The sequence below is a fragment of the Lolium rigidum genome, chromosome 1 (genome assembly GCF_022539505.1).
Source record: "Lolium rigidum isolate FL_2022 chromosome 1, APGP_CSIRO_Lrig_0.1, whole genome shotgun sequence".
NCBI lineage: Eukaryota > Viridiplantae > Streptophyta > Magnoliopsida > Poales > Poaceae > Lolium > Lolium rigidum.
The window spans coordinates 315,300,157-315,312,828 of NC_061508.1; the positions used below are offsets into that span (position 1 = coordinate 315,300,157).

The following is a 12,672-nucleotide window of genomic DNA, read 5'->3' on the forward strand; positions in this document are numbered from 1 at the left end:
TAACCCAAAACTATGCCATTTGTGTCCACCATATCTACCTACTACATGGTATTTTCTGCCATTCCAAGTAAATACTTCGTGTGCTACCTTTAAACAATTCAAAACTTATTATCTCTTATTTGTGTCAATGTTTTATAGCTCATGAGGAAGTATGTGGTGTTTTATCTTTCAATCTTGTTGGGCAACTTTCACCAATGGACTAGTGGCTTCATCCGCTTATCCAATAAATTTGCAAAAAAGAGCTGGCAATGGGATTCCCAGTCCCGAATTAATTAATCTAAATAGACACTCCTCCATGGTATGTGATTGATGGACGGCACCCGAAGGATTCGGTTAGCCATGGCTTGTGTAAGCAAAGGTTGGGGCGAGTGTCAGCATAATAAAACTAAAATAAAAAGGCACTCCTTCATGGTATGAGATTGTTGGCAGGCACCCGAGGATTCGATTAGCCATGGTTTGTGAAAGAAAGGTTGGAAGGAGTGCCACACAAAATAAAAATAAAATGGGAGCTGCTCTTTGAAGGTTGTCTGGCAAGGGGGTTAGAGTACCCGCTACCAGTCATTGACAACAACAAACACCTCTCAAAATGTTACTTTTATTATCTCTATATGATTTCAAAACTGAAAAGCTCTAGCACATGATTTAATCCCTGCTTCCCTCTGCGAAGGGCCTGTCTTTTACTTTATGTTGAGTCAGTAAACCTATTTCCCTCCATCTCAAGCAAGCATTTGAGTAGTTGTGATCAAACCATTATATTGTGATTTGCTTCATCATGTTTTTATTCTTCCTTGTTTAGTACAAGTTTTATCTGAATGAATATAGCTTTGCAAGTTATCAATGATTATGAGGAGACTATTATGATTGAGTATGCAAGTTGTGCCATATAAACTTTAACATGAGAGCGCTGCTCAATAGAAAATATAATCTGTTAATTGTTCTCTGACCAAGAACGAAGTTTGCCATCACCAACTATGATTTCTTATGCACCTTTATTTGTGATTACCTTATACTTGTTTCAAGTTGAGTCATATGAGGAAGTTGTTTACTAGAATGTCTTGTGTGAATGAATATGATGCTTCTTGTCCGTATTTTATTTATCGACTCTTCACTCCATAAACATGTGGTCCTGTTTACTGAGTTCAGTTTTGCTTGGGGACAAGCGAAGTCTAAGCTTGGGGGGGTTGATACGTCCAATTTGCATCACTATTTTGTATCATAATTTGCTGTTATTCATTGATATATTTCATATTTGGGTTCAATACTTATGTTATTTCATCTATTTTGCATGTTTCATCATTATTGGAGGATCAAGCACCGGAGCCGGGATTCTCGCTGGAAACAGCACCGTCAGAACGCAATATTTCGGAAGATCAACTGTGGAAGGAAATTATACCAAAAATCCTATTTTTCAAGATGACGAAGGAAGCCAGAAGGAGGAGCTGAGAAGGCCCAAGGTGGGGCCAGACCACAGGCCGGTGCGGCCCATGGCCTGGCCGCGCCACCTTGTGGTGTGGGGGCCCCACAGCCCCTTTCGCCTCCTTTTCTTCGCGAAACCCTTCGTCCCGAAGACCTAAGCCACAAAGGGTACCTCACGAAGAGTTACAGCCGCCTCTGTGGGGCGGAGAACACCAGAGAGAAAAGAGCTCTCCGGCGGGCTGAGATCCGCCGGGGAAATTCCCTCCGGGAGGGGGAAATCGACGCCATCGTCACCGTCATCGAGCTGGACATCATCTCCATCACCATCATCATCATCTCCACCATCATCACCACCGTCTCCACCGCTGGACACCGTCACCGCCGTAGCAATTTGGGTTTGATCTTGATTGTTTGATAGGGGAAACTCTCCCGGTATCGATTTCTACTTGTTGTTGATGCTATTGAGTGAAACCATTGAACCAAGGTTTATGTTCAGATTGTTATTCATCATCATATCACCTCTGATCATGTTCCATATGATGTCTCGTGAGTAGTTCGTTTAGTTCTTGAGGACATGGGTGAAGTCTAAATGTTAGTAGTGAACTATGGTTGAGTAATATTCAATGCTATGATATTTAAGTTGTGGTGTTATTCTTCTAGTGGTGTCATGTGAACGTCGACTACATGACACTTCACCTTTATGGGCCTAGGGGAATGCATCTTGTACTCGTTTGCTGATTGCGGGGTTGCCGGAGTGACAGAAACCTAAACCCCCGTTGGTATATCGATGCGGGGAGGGATAGCGAGGATCTCGAGTTTAAGGTCTGTGGTTAGATTTATTCTTAATTACTTTCTTGTAGTTGCGGATGCTTGCAAGGGGTATAATCACAAGTATGTATTAGTCCTAGGAAGGGCGGTACATTAGCATAGGTTCACCCACACAACACTTATCATAACAATGAAGATTATTTAGCCGTATGTAGCGAAAGCACTAGACTAAAATCCCGTGTGTCCTCGAGAACGTTTGGTCATTATAAGTAAACAACCCGGCTTGTCCTTTGTGCTAAAAAGGATTGGGCCACTCGCTGCAATTGTTACTCTCGCACTTTACTTACTCGTACTTTATTCATCTGTTACATCAAAACCCCCGAATACTTGTACGTGAGCATTTACAGTGAATCCTTCATCGAAACTGCTTGTCAACACCTTCTGCTCCTCGTTGGGATCGACATTCTTACTTATCGAAAATACTACGATACACCCCCTATACTTGTGGGTCATCAGTAGCACATGAAGTATTTACTTGGAATGGCAGAAAAATAGCACATAGTAGGTAGTTATGGTGGACACAAATGGCATAGGTTTTGGCTCAAGATTTTGGATGCCCGAGAAGCATTCCCTCTCAGTACAAGGCTTTGGCTAGCAAGGTTGTTTGAAACAAACACAAGTATAAACCGGTACATCAAAACTTACATAAGAACATATTGCAAGCATTATAAGACTCTACACTGTCTTCCTTGTTGCTCAAACACTTTTACCAGAAAATATCTAGACCTTAGAGAGACCAATCATGCAAACCAAATTTCAACAAGCTCTACGGTAGTTCTCCACTAATAGGATTAAACTACATGATGCAAGAGCTTAAACATGATCTACTTGAGAGCTCAAAACAATTGCCAAGTATCAAATTATTCAAGACAGTATACTAACTACCACATGAAGCATTTTCTGTTTCCAACCAAATAGCAATAAGTGCAGCGGCTTTCAGCTTTTGCCATGAACATTAAAAGTAAAACGAAGAACACCAGTGTTCAAATGAAAAAGCGGAGCGTGTCTCTCTCCCACACAAGCATGTTAGGATCCGATTTATTCAGAGAATGAAAATAACAAACGAGAATAAAAGCACACGGACGCTCCAAGTAAAGAACATAAGATGTGACGGAGTTAAAATATAGTTTCACTAGAGGTGACCTGATAAGTTTGATGAAGAAGGGGATGCACCAAGCTTAGACGCTTGAGTCTTCTTGAAATATGCAGGGATAAACCACGGGGGCATCCCCAAGCTTAGACTTTTCACTCTTCTTGATCATATTATATCATCCTCCTCTCTTGATCCTTGAAAACTTCCTTCACACCAAACTCAAAGCAATCTCATTAGAGGATTAGTGCATAATCAAAAATTCACATGTTCAGCAAGGACACAATCATCCCAAGCACTTCTGGATATTACCCAAGGCTACTGAAATTTAATGGAGCAAAGAAACCCACTCAAACACAGTAAAAGAGGCAATGCGAAATAAAAGGCAGAATCTGTCAAAACAGAACAGTCCGTGAAGACGAATTTTTTCGAGGCACTTAACATGCTCAGATGGAAAAGCTCCAGTTGAATGAAAGTTGCGTACATATATGATACGTCCAATTTGCATCACTATTTTGTATCATAATTTGCTGTTATTCATTGATATATTTCATATTTAGACATAATACTTATGTTATTTCATCTATTTTGCATGTTTCATGATTATTGGAGGATCGAGCACCGGAGCCAGGATTCTGCTGGAAAAAGCACCGTCAAAATGCAATATTTCGGAAGATCAACAGTTGACGGAAATTATACCAAAAATCCTATTTTTCCAGAAGATGAAGTGAGCCAGAAGGGGGAGCTGAGGGGACCCGAGGTGGGCCCACCCCATAGGCCGGCGCGGCCCAAGGCCTGGCCGCGCCGCCCTATGAGGAGGGGGCCCACAGCCCCCTCTCGCCTCCTTTTCTTCGCGTATGCCTTCGTCCCGAAAACCTAAGCTCCAGAGGGTACCTCGCGAAGAGTTACAGCCACCTCGCGGGGCGGAGAACACCGAGAGAGAAAAGAGCTCTCCGGCGGGCTGAGATCCGCCGGGGAAATTCCCTCCCGGAGGGGGAAATCGACGCCATCGTCACCGTCATCGAGCTGGACATCATCTCCATCACCATCATCATCATATTCATCATCATCACCGCCGTCTCCACCGCTGCACATTGTCACCGCTGTAGCAATTTGGGTTTGATCTTGATTGTTTGATAGGGGAAACTCTCCCGGTATTGATTTCTACTTGTTATTGATGCTATTGAGTGAAACCGTTGAACCAAGGTTTATGTTCTGATTGTTATTCATCATCATATCACCTCTGATCATGTTCCATATGATGTCTCGTGAGTAGTTCGTTTAGTTCTTGAGGACATGGGTGAAGTCTAAATGTTAGTAGTGAAGTATGGTTGAGTAATATTCAATGTTATGATATTTAAGTTGTGGTGTTATTCTTCTAGTGGTGTCGTGTGAACGTCGACTACACGACACTTCACCTTTATGGGCCTAGGGGAATGCATCTTGTACTCGTTTGCCAATTGCGGGGTTGCCGGAGTGACAGAAACCTAAACCCCCGTTGGTATATCGATGCAGGAGGGATAGCGGGATCTCGCAGTTTAAGGCTCGTGGTTAGATTTATCTTAATTACTTTCTTGTAGTTGCGGATGCTTGCAAGGGGTATAATCACAAGTATTTATTAGTCCTAGGAGGGGCGGTACATTAGCACAGGTTCACCCACACAACACTTATCAAAACAATGAAGATTAATTAGCCGTATGTAGCGAAAGCACTAGACTAAAATCCCGTGTGTCCTCGAGAACGTTTGGTCATTATAAGTAAACAAACCGGCTTGTCCTTTGTGATAAAAAGGATTGGGCCACTCGCTGCAATTGTTACTCTCGCACTTTACTTACTCGTACTTTATTCATGTGTTACATCAAAACCCCCTGAATACTTGTCTGTGAGCATTTACAGTGAATCCTTCATCGAAAATGCTTGTCAACACCTTCTGCTCCTCGTTGGGATCGACATTCTTACTTATCGAAGATACTACGATACACCCCCTATACTTGTGGGTCATCAAGACTATTTTCTGGCGCCGTTGCCGGGAGTGAAGCGCTATTGGTAAGTGGAATTGGTAAGGGAAATCTCTCTTGTTTGTGCTGATTTTGTTTCTGCTCGCTGCCATAATTCATTATGGAGAGATCTTCTCTTGAGTTTTTATTTGGAAAATCTACTACTACTGCAAAGGTAGTGGATGAGGCGCCAGGTGAGGAAGAGATACCATACAAAATACCTATGAAAATTATTGAACGTGTAGTGGATAACCGTTATACAGGGGATGGAACTGTCCACCCTGGAGATCATTTACTTTTCTTGCATGAATTATACGGTTTATTCAAGTGCGCAGGTATTGCTACGGATGAAGTGAGGAAGAAACTATTCTCTATATCGTTGTCTGGTAAAGCGGCGCATTGGTATAAATTACTGGATAATGGGGATTCTCGAATGATATTGTGCCCCGGTTTTATTCTAAGTTCTATCCTCCAAGTGAAATTCACAAGGATCGGAACCGCATATATAATTTTTGGCCTCATGATGGAGAGAGTATTGCCCAAGCATGGGGGAGATTGAAGTCTTTAATGCTCAAATGCCCCATTCATGAGCTTCTGGTAATGTTATTATTGATAATTTCTATGTAAGACTTTCTTTTGAAGACAAGACCTTGTTGGATACTTCTTGTTCCGGATCATTCACGCGCAACAAGGAAGAGTTTAAAAGGGACCTTCTTAATCGGATCCGAGGAAAATACTGAAGGATGGGAGAACGACAAAGATAGAGAATCAGGTATAAATTATGATTATAAATGCATTGAAGCTTTTATGGATACTGATAAATTTCGTAATATGAGTGCTACTTATGGTCTGGATTCTCAAGTTGCTGCAAATCTTTATAAAGCTTTTGCCTCTCATTATGAATTGCCTAAGAAGAATTTTGATAAGTATCATGAACCGTATAAAGATAAAATTGATTCATCTATTAATAAATGCGTTGTAGTTGAAACTGTTGATCATGTTATTCCTGAAGCTTATATTGAAAAAACTCCTTTCCCTGCTAAAATGAAGGAGTACTCTGTTATATATAGTGCGGTTCATAAAAGTGAAAAGAAACCTATAGAACCTGAAGAACAAATAAAAGTTGAACCTCTTTGTTGCAATAGTTAAAGATCTTGTGACTGAAAATGTGGAGGATGGTCATATTATTTTCTGTGAAGATGCCTCTAATATCGTTTCACATCCTAATAAGTCCAAGCAAGCTAGTGTTCCTATGCTATCTGTTAGAATTGGTGATCATTGCTATTATAGTTTATGTGATATTGGTGCAAGTATTAGTGTTATTCCTTATGAGCTTTACACGGAGATTATGCATGAAATTGGTTCTTGTGAATTTGAAGATATTGATGTGGTTATTCGGCTGGCTAATAGAGAAACTATTTCTCCAATTGGTATTGTTCGATATGTGGAAGTTCTATGCGGTAAGATTAAATATCCTGCTGACTTTTTGGTACTTGGTTCTGCTGCTAGTAAATATTGTCCTATCATTTTTGGTAGACCTTTTCTAAATACATATGGAGCTATTATAGATTGCAAGAAAGAGAAAATTTTGACTAAATTTGCTGGTGAATCTTATGAGTTTAACTTCTCTAAATTTACCAAAACTCCTTATAAAGCTGATTTGCCTAATAATGATTTTAAAGTTGAACAGTGTGCATCTATTGTTCTTGCTCCTAATAATCCTTTGTAGCAACATTTGGAGAATAGTGAGAGTGAAGTTTTTAAGGAAGAAAGAGATGAGCTTGATGAAATTTTTCTTCGCCAACCTATTCTTAAGCATGATTTACCGGTGGAAGATCTGGGTACAACACCACCACCAAAGGAAGATCCTGTCTTTGATTTAAAACCATTGCCTGATAATCTTAAATATGCTCATATTGATGATAAGAAAATATATCCTGTTATTATTAGTTCTAAGCTTTCAGAGTTTGAAGAAGAAAGGCTATTGGAAATATTGAAGAAGCACCGAGGTGCTATTGGCTACACTCTTGATGACTTGAAGGGGATTTCTCCCTCTATTTGCCAACACGCCATTAATATGGAAGATGATGCGAAGCCTGTTGTTGAACCTCAGCGTCGTCTAATTTCTAAGATGAAGGATGTGGTAAGAAATGAGGTATTAAGACTTCTTGAAGCTGGTATTATATATCCTATTGCTGATAGTAGATGAGTTAGTCATGTGCATTGTGTTCCTAAGAAAGGAGGAATGACTGTTGTGCCTAATGATAATGATGAGCTCATACCTCAAAGAGTAGTTGTAGGGTATAGAATGTGCATTGATTATCGTAAAGTTAATAAGGTTACCAAGAAAGATCATTACCCTTTGCCTTTTATTGATCAAATGTTAGAAAGGTTATCTAAAAATACTCATTTTTTGCTTTCTTGATGGTTATTCTGGGTTTTCACAAATTGCCGTTAAAACTAAGGATCAAGAGAAAACCACTTTCACTTGTCCCTATGGAACTTATGCTTATAGACGTATGCCTTTTGGTTTATGTAATGCTCCTGCTACTTTTCAAAGATGCATGTCTGCTATTTTTCATGGCTTTTGCGAGAGTATTGTAGAGGTATTCATGGATGATTTTTCTGTCTATGGGAATTCTTTTGATAATTGCTTGCGGAACCTCGATAAAGTTTTGCGAGAGATGTGAAGAAACTAACCTTGTTCTTAATTGGGAGAAATGCCACTTTATGGTTAATGAAGGAATTGTATTGGGACATAAAATCTCCGAGAGAGGTATTGAAGTTGATAGAGCTAAAGTTGAAGCAATTGAGAAGATGCCCTATCCTAGGGATGTTAAAGGTATTCGTAGTGTTCTTGGTCATGCTTGGGTTTTATAGGAGGTTTATTAAAGATTTCTCCAAGATTTCAAAGCCTCTTACTAATCTTCTTCAAAAAGATGTACCTTTTGTTTTTGATGATGATTGTAAGGAAGGTTTTGAAACTCTAAAGAAAGCCTTAACAACTGCTCCTATAGTTGAACCTCCTGATTGGAACTTACCATTTGAAATTATGTGTGATGCTAGTGATTTTGCTGTAGGCGCTGTTCTTGGACAGCGAGTAAATAAAAAATTGAATGTTATTCATTATGCTAGTAAACCCCTTGATGCTGCTCAAAGAAATTATGCTACTACTGAAAAAGAATTGTTAGCTGTAGTCTTTGCTTGTGATAAGTTTAGATCTTATATTGTTGATTCAAAAGTTACTATACATACTGATCATGCTGCAATCAGATACCTTATGCAAAAGAAAGATGCTAAGCCAAGGCTTATTAGATGGGTACTTCTGTTGCAAGAATTTGATTTACATATTGTAGATAGGAAAGGTGCTTATAATCCTGTTGCTGATAATTTTTCTAGAATGTAAAATATTGCTTATGATCCTGTTCCTGTTAATGATAGTTTTCCAAATGAACAATTGGCTGTAATAAAGTTGAGCTCGCGAGACAGTCCTTGGTATGCTGATTATGCTAACTTTATTGTTTCCAAGTATTTGCCTCCAACCTTTTCAGCTCAGCAAAGGAGGAAATTCTTTTATGACTTGAGGCATTATTTCTGGGATGACCCACACTTATATAAAGAAGGAGTGGATGGTATTCTGCGAAGATGTGTTCCCGAATATGAACAACAAGAGATATTGAGTAAATGTCATGGTAGTGCTTATGGAGGACATCACGCCGGAGATAGAACCGCGCAAAAGGTTCTACAATCAGGTTTTTATTGGCCGACTCTCTTCAAAGATGTCACATCCCGAAATATTCCAAATTTCGGAATGTAAAATAAAAATAAATTTAATGCTTGATTATTGGAACTTGATTGAAATTTCATAAGGATTTAAAACTTTTTGAAGTTATTTAAAAGTAATTTTCAAAATGGTGTTTTCAAAGACTTATGGTTTCAAAATATTTTCAAATGAAACATATTTTGATTTTCAACGTTTTCAAATCTTTAAAGGATTTTCTATTTGAGAAAACAAAACCCTGAAAATTCTACTTGCAAAATATTGCACAATTAGCCATATAGGCCAAAGTGCATAAAATTATTTATTTAGTTTTACTATGTACAATAAATTTGTTCCTTAACGTTCTAAAACAATATTTTGAGCTTTTCCAAGAAAAATATAATTTTGTTTGATTTCATTTGAAAACCGATCCAAGTGAGCTGACCAAAATATGCTGGCCCATCTAGGCCAATCGACCCAGTCAACAGCTCGTCATCTCCTTTCTCACGTACACCAGATGTGCATTACTGCAATGGCATCTCCTTTCTCCATCTTGATTACATCAGTTCTAGACAGTAAAACGCCTGGCTCTAAATTCTGGAATTACTTCCCATAACCACAATCCAATTCAGGGGATTAAAATCCTACTTCATTGCACCTTAAATTGAATGTATTAGTCATAACCCAACGGCCAGACCACCTCTTGAGCTCCCCATCGCTTGACTCTCTCCCCTCTCTGTTTAACCGGTCTGGAGCTTCCCATCTCCTCACTCCATCTCTTCCCCAAAAATCACCCAAGCTCTGTACCTCCTCTGACCGAATTTTTGGCGTTGAAGCTCCACCGCTGTGGTGACGCCATTGTCGATTTCGCCCGGTACACAGGAACTTATGCGCTGATAATTCTTTCATTCATCTCCCCTAAATCGAGCGCATCTTGTTTCTTCTTCTTTATACCATCCGATTATGCAGCAGGTGATCATCCATGGCAAGGACGGCAGTAGTTTCTGTTCAGTCCGTATGAGGAGGAGTCCGGAGAGCACGTTCACCTATCCGCCTCATCATCATGGAACTCAGTCCACGCCTCGCCGAACCCTGGAGACCGCCTGAACACTGAGTCCGCCTCCATCATCTTACTCGTAACCAGCTTTGTGGTCGCTGGTACGTTGCTGTTTCCGTTCACGCTCCTTTACGCGACTCAGATTAGTGCTGTGCTAAACAAGTGTCCGAGATAGTCCATCAGATCAGTCACGTCCGAACTGTTCCTCACATGCGCACATCAACCGATCGATCAGATTATAGTTTGTACTAGCTAATGTTAAAACTTTGAAATTCCGTAACTGCAGATCTAGAGTTCCGTTTTGAATAGTTGTTCTTCCGTTAAGTTCGTAATTAAATTTTCTACAACTTTTGTATAGGAAGATTTCCCATCCGAGTAACTTGTTCGAACAACTTTTCGGACACCTTTAGAACTCTAACCGCTTCTATCTAGTTTTGTAAAATTCATACGTTGAGTTTCACACGCCGGTTTTCAACAAACTTTATACCGTTGGAATCAGTAAAATGCCTAGATCATTCTGGACATTTTTCTTGTCGGATTCACACGCTTTGTTTTCGCTGTATCCCTTTGATCCGCAGCATTATCTATAAAATAAATCCTACAAACTTTTTTCGAGAGATTCTTTTGGCGATACGCTTGTAATAGAATTCTCTACAACTTCCGTGTAGAAAGGTCTTCCATCCGGAAATCTTATTCTATTAACTTTTCGCGAAAAGTGTAGTCTTATGACTGGCTTCGACATAGTTCATTTAGCCAAAATAATCCCAATGATCATACCCATCCATCAGAACCACTTGGTCATTTAATTCTTTCTCCAATATCATATCTACCCAAACCATGATGGCCTAGCTCACACTTTATTTGTGTTATACGAGTGGAACTATGTTCCCATTTTCACATGTGTAATTGTTGTGATGAGTTAGTCCACACAAATGATCATATTGTCAAACCAGTGAATATCCATTTCATCTCTGGATCACCTATCAATACCAACCTTGACATAGCCATGTCTCATATCATTTCTCCTATATTGTTCATCTATGTGATAGATGAAGTTTAAAGTAAATACTACATCTGTAAATCACTTCATCTTAATTTCTCACTTGTCTCCAAGATCATAACTTAAAAATAAGATTACTTCAGTAAGATCTTAAATCAAAATGATCCTTAGCACTATCTACCCCTATCATCCATATCTATCCTGTTAAGATAATTCTACAAACCTTATATTCCTTCCTACCTTGAAAATATTTACTCAATTTACAAATGGCAAATTGTGTAAGTCTTGTCTCGCCCTAACCTGAGTATTCTTTCTGCCACTTAAATCCAATACCCAAATCCCTAAATCCGTGAATCTTTAATATATTCAAATCCCACTTATCAAAGCCAAACCTTGCAAGCCTTGCCTCATGCCATATCTTCTTTATCCGATGACTAAAATAAAATAAATAATAACTTGTTGTTTTCCTTGCTTGATTTTGTTGTTGTATGAATGGTGTGTTTATGTGCTATTTTTTTATCTTATAGTTTGTGTGAAGAGCGACGTGTTTTGCTGAGAGAAGTGAACGATCTTCAATTACCGAAAAGGCAAGTGACATTCAAATCCTATCTATTTTATTTATGCATTAGTGTTTTGAAACCTAGTACGCATGGTAGGATTTGATTTCAAAAGTAAAGTATTATGCTGTGCGTAGCAAACCCTAGTAGTGTGTAGCTACTCCTGAACCTATTGCTAGGATGCTTTACTCTTGCCTGCAAGATCAAATGCCAAGTGTTGTTTCTTTGTCGAATGAGAATGTTTGAAAATTTAAAAATTAACAACCTTAATGAAACACCTGGGTGGATTTGGAATTGCTTGGTGGGCGGCTACTCAGGGCCACCTTGTGGTTGTCGTCGCCTGAGGGTACGTGGCTACTCAGGGCCACATTGTGGTTGTCATCGCCTGAGGGTACGTGGCTACTCAGGGCCACATTGTGGTTGTCTTCGCCTGAGGGTGCGCAAATGTTGAGTGGCTACTCAGCGCGACATGACTCCTGTCTAGTACTTGTCATGTGGTTGTCGTCGCCTGAGAGTGCACTTGTGGTTGGCCACTCAGGATTAAAGAGATTACTATGTCGTCCATGTTTTAGATAGCTTCCAGTGCAGCCTTATGGTATTATGGGCTCTGCCGGGATTAAGTAAGTTGTGAGGTCCAACTTGTTTGCTAGACATGAGGATGTGGCTGCGGCAAAGTGGGAACGGGTCTAGCTAGTATGGTTGAAACCTTCTTCTGAAAGATCTTGTCTCATTCTTCTCTTGGGAAGGGTGGGTCGTAAGGTGAAAGTGCACAACCTCTCGAGAGTTAAAGCTAAGATCTTAGCCGTGTCCCCGGTTATGGACAATTTGAGCTTCTAGGCAAGGAATGTACGGAAGAATCTCATCACCTTTTCTGAATGTATTTAAAATTGTGTATCAATCTTCGAAAACTCATGGGAGATGTAACCATGTGATTATTCTAAAACCCATGGAGGATTTAACCATGGTG

General features: G+C 39.7%; 1 long non-coding RNA gene across 1 annotated transcript; it reads left to right on the forward strand.

Moving 5' to 3' along the window:
• The first annotated feature begins 9,798 nt into the window (after positions 1-9,798).
• On the forward strand, positions 9,799-11,723 carry LOC124684199. Its single transcript, XR_006996939.1, has 3 exons — positions 9,799-9,965; positions 10,064-10,249; positions 11,676-11,723. It is a non-coding gene; the product is annotated as an uncharacterized LOC124684199 (long non-coding RNA).
• The last annotated feature ends 949 nt before the right edge of the window (positions 11,724-12,672 follow it).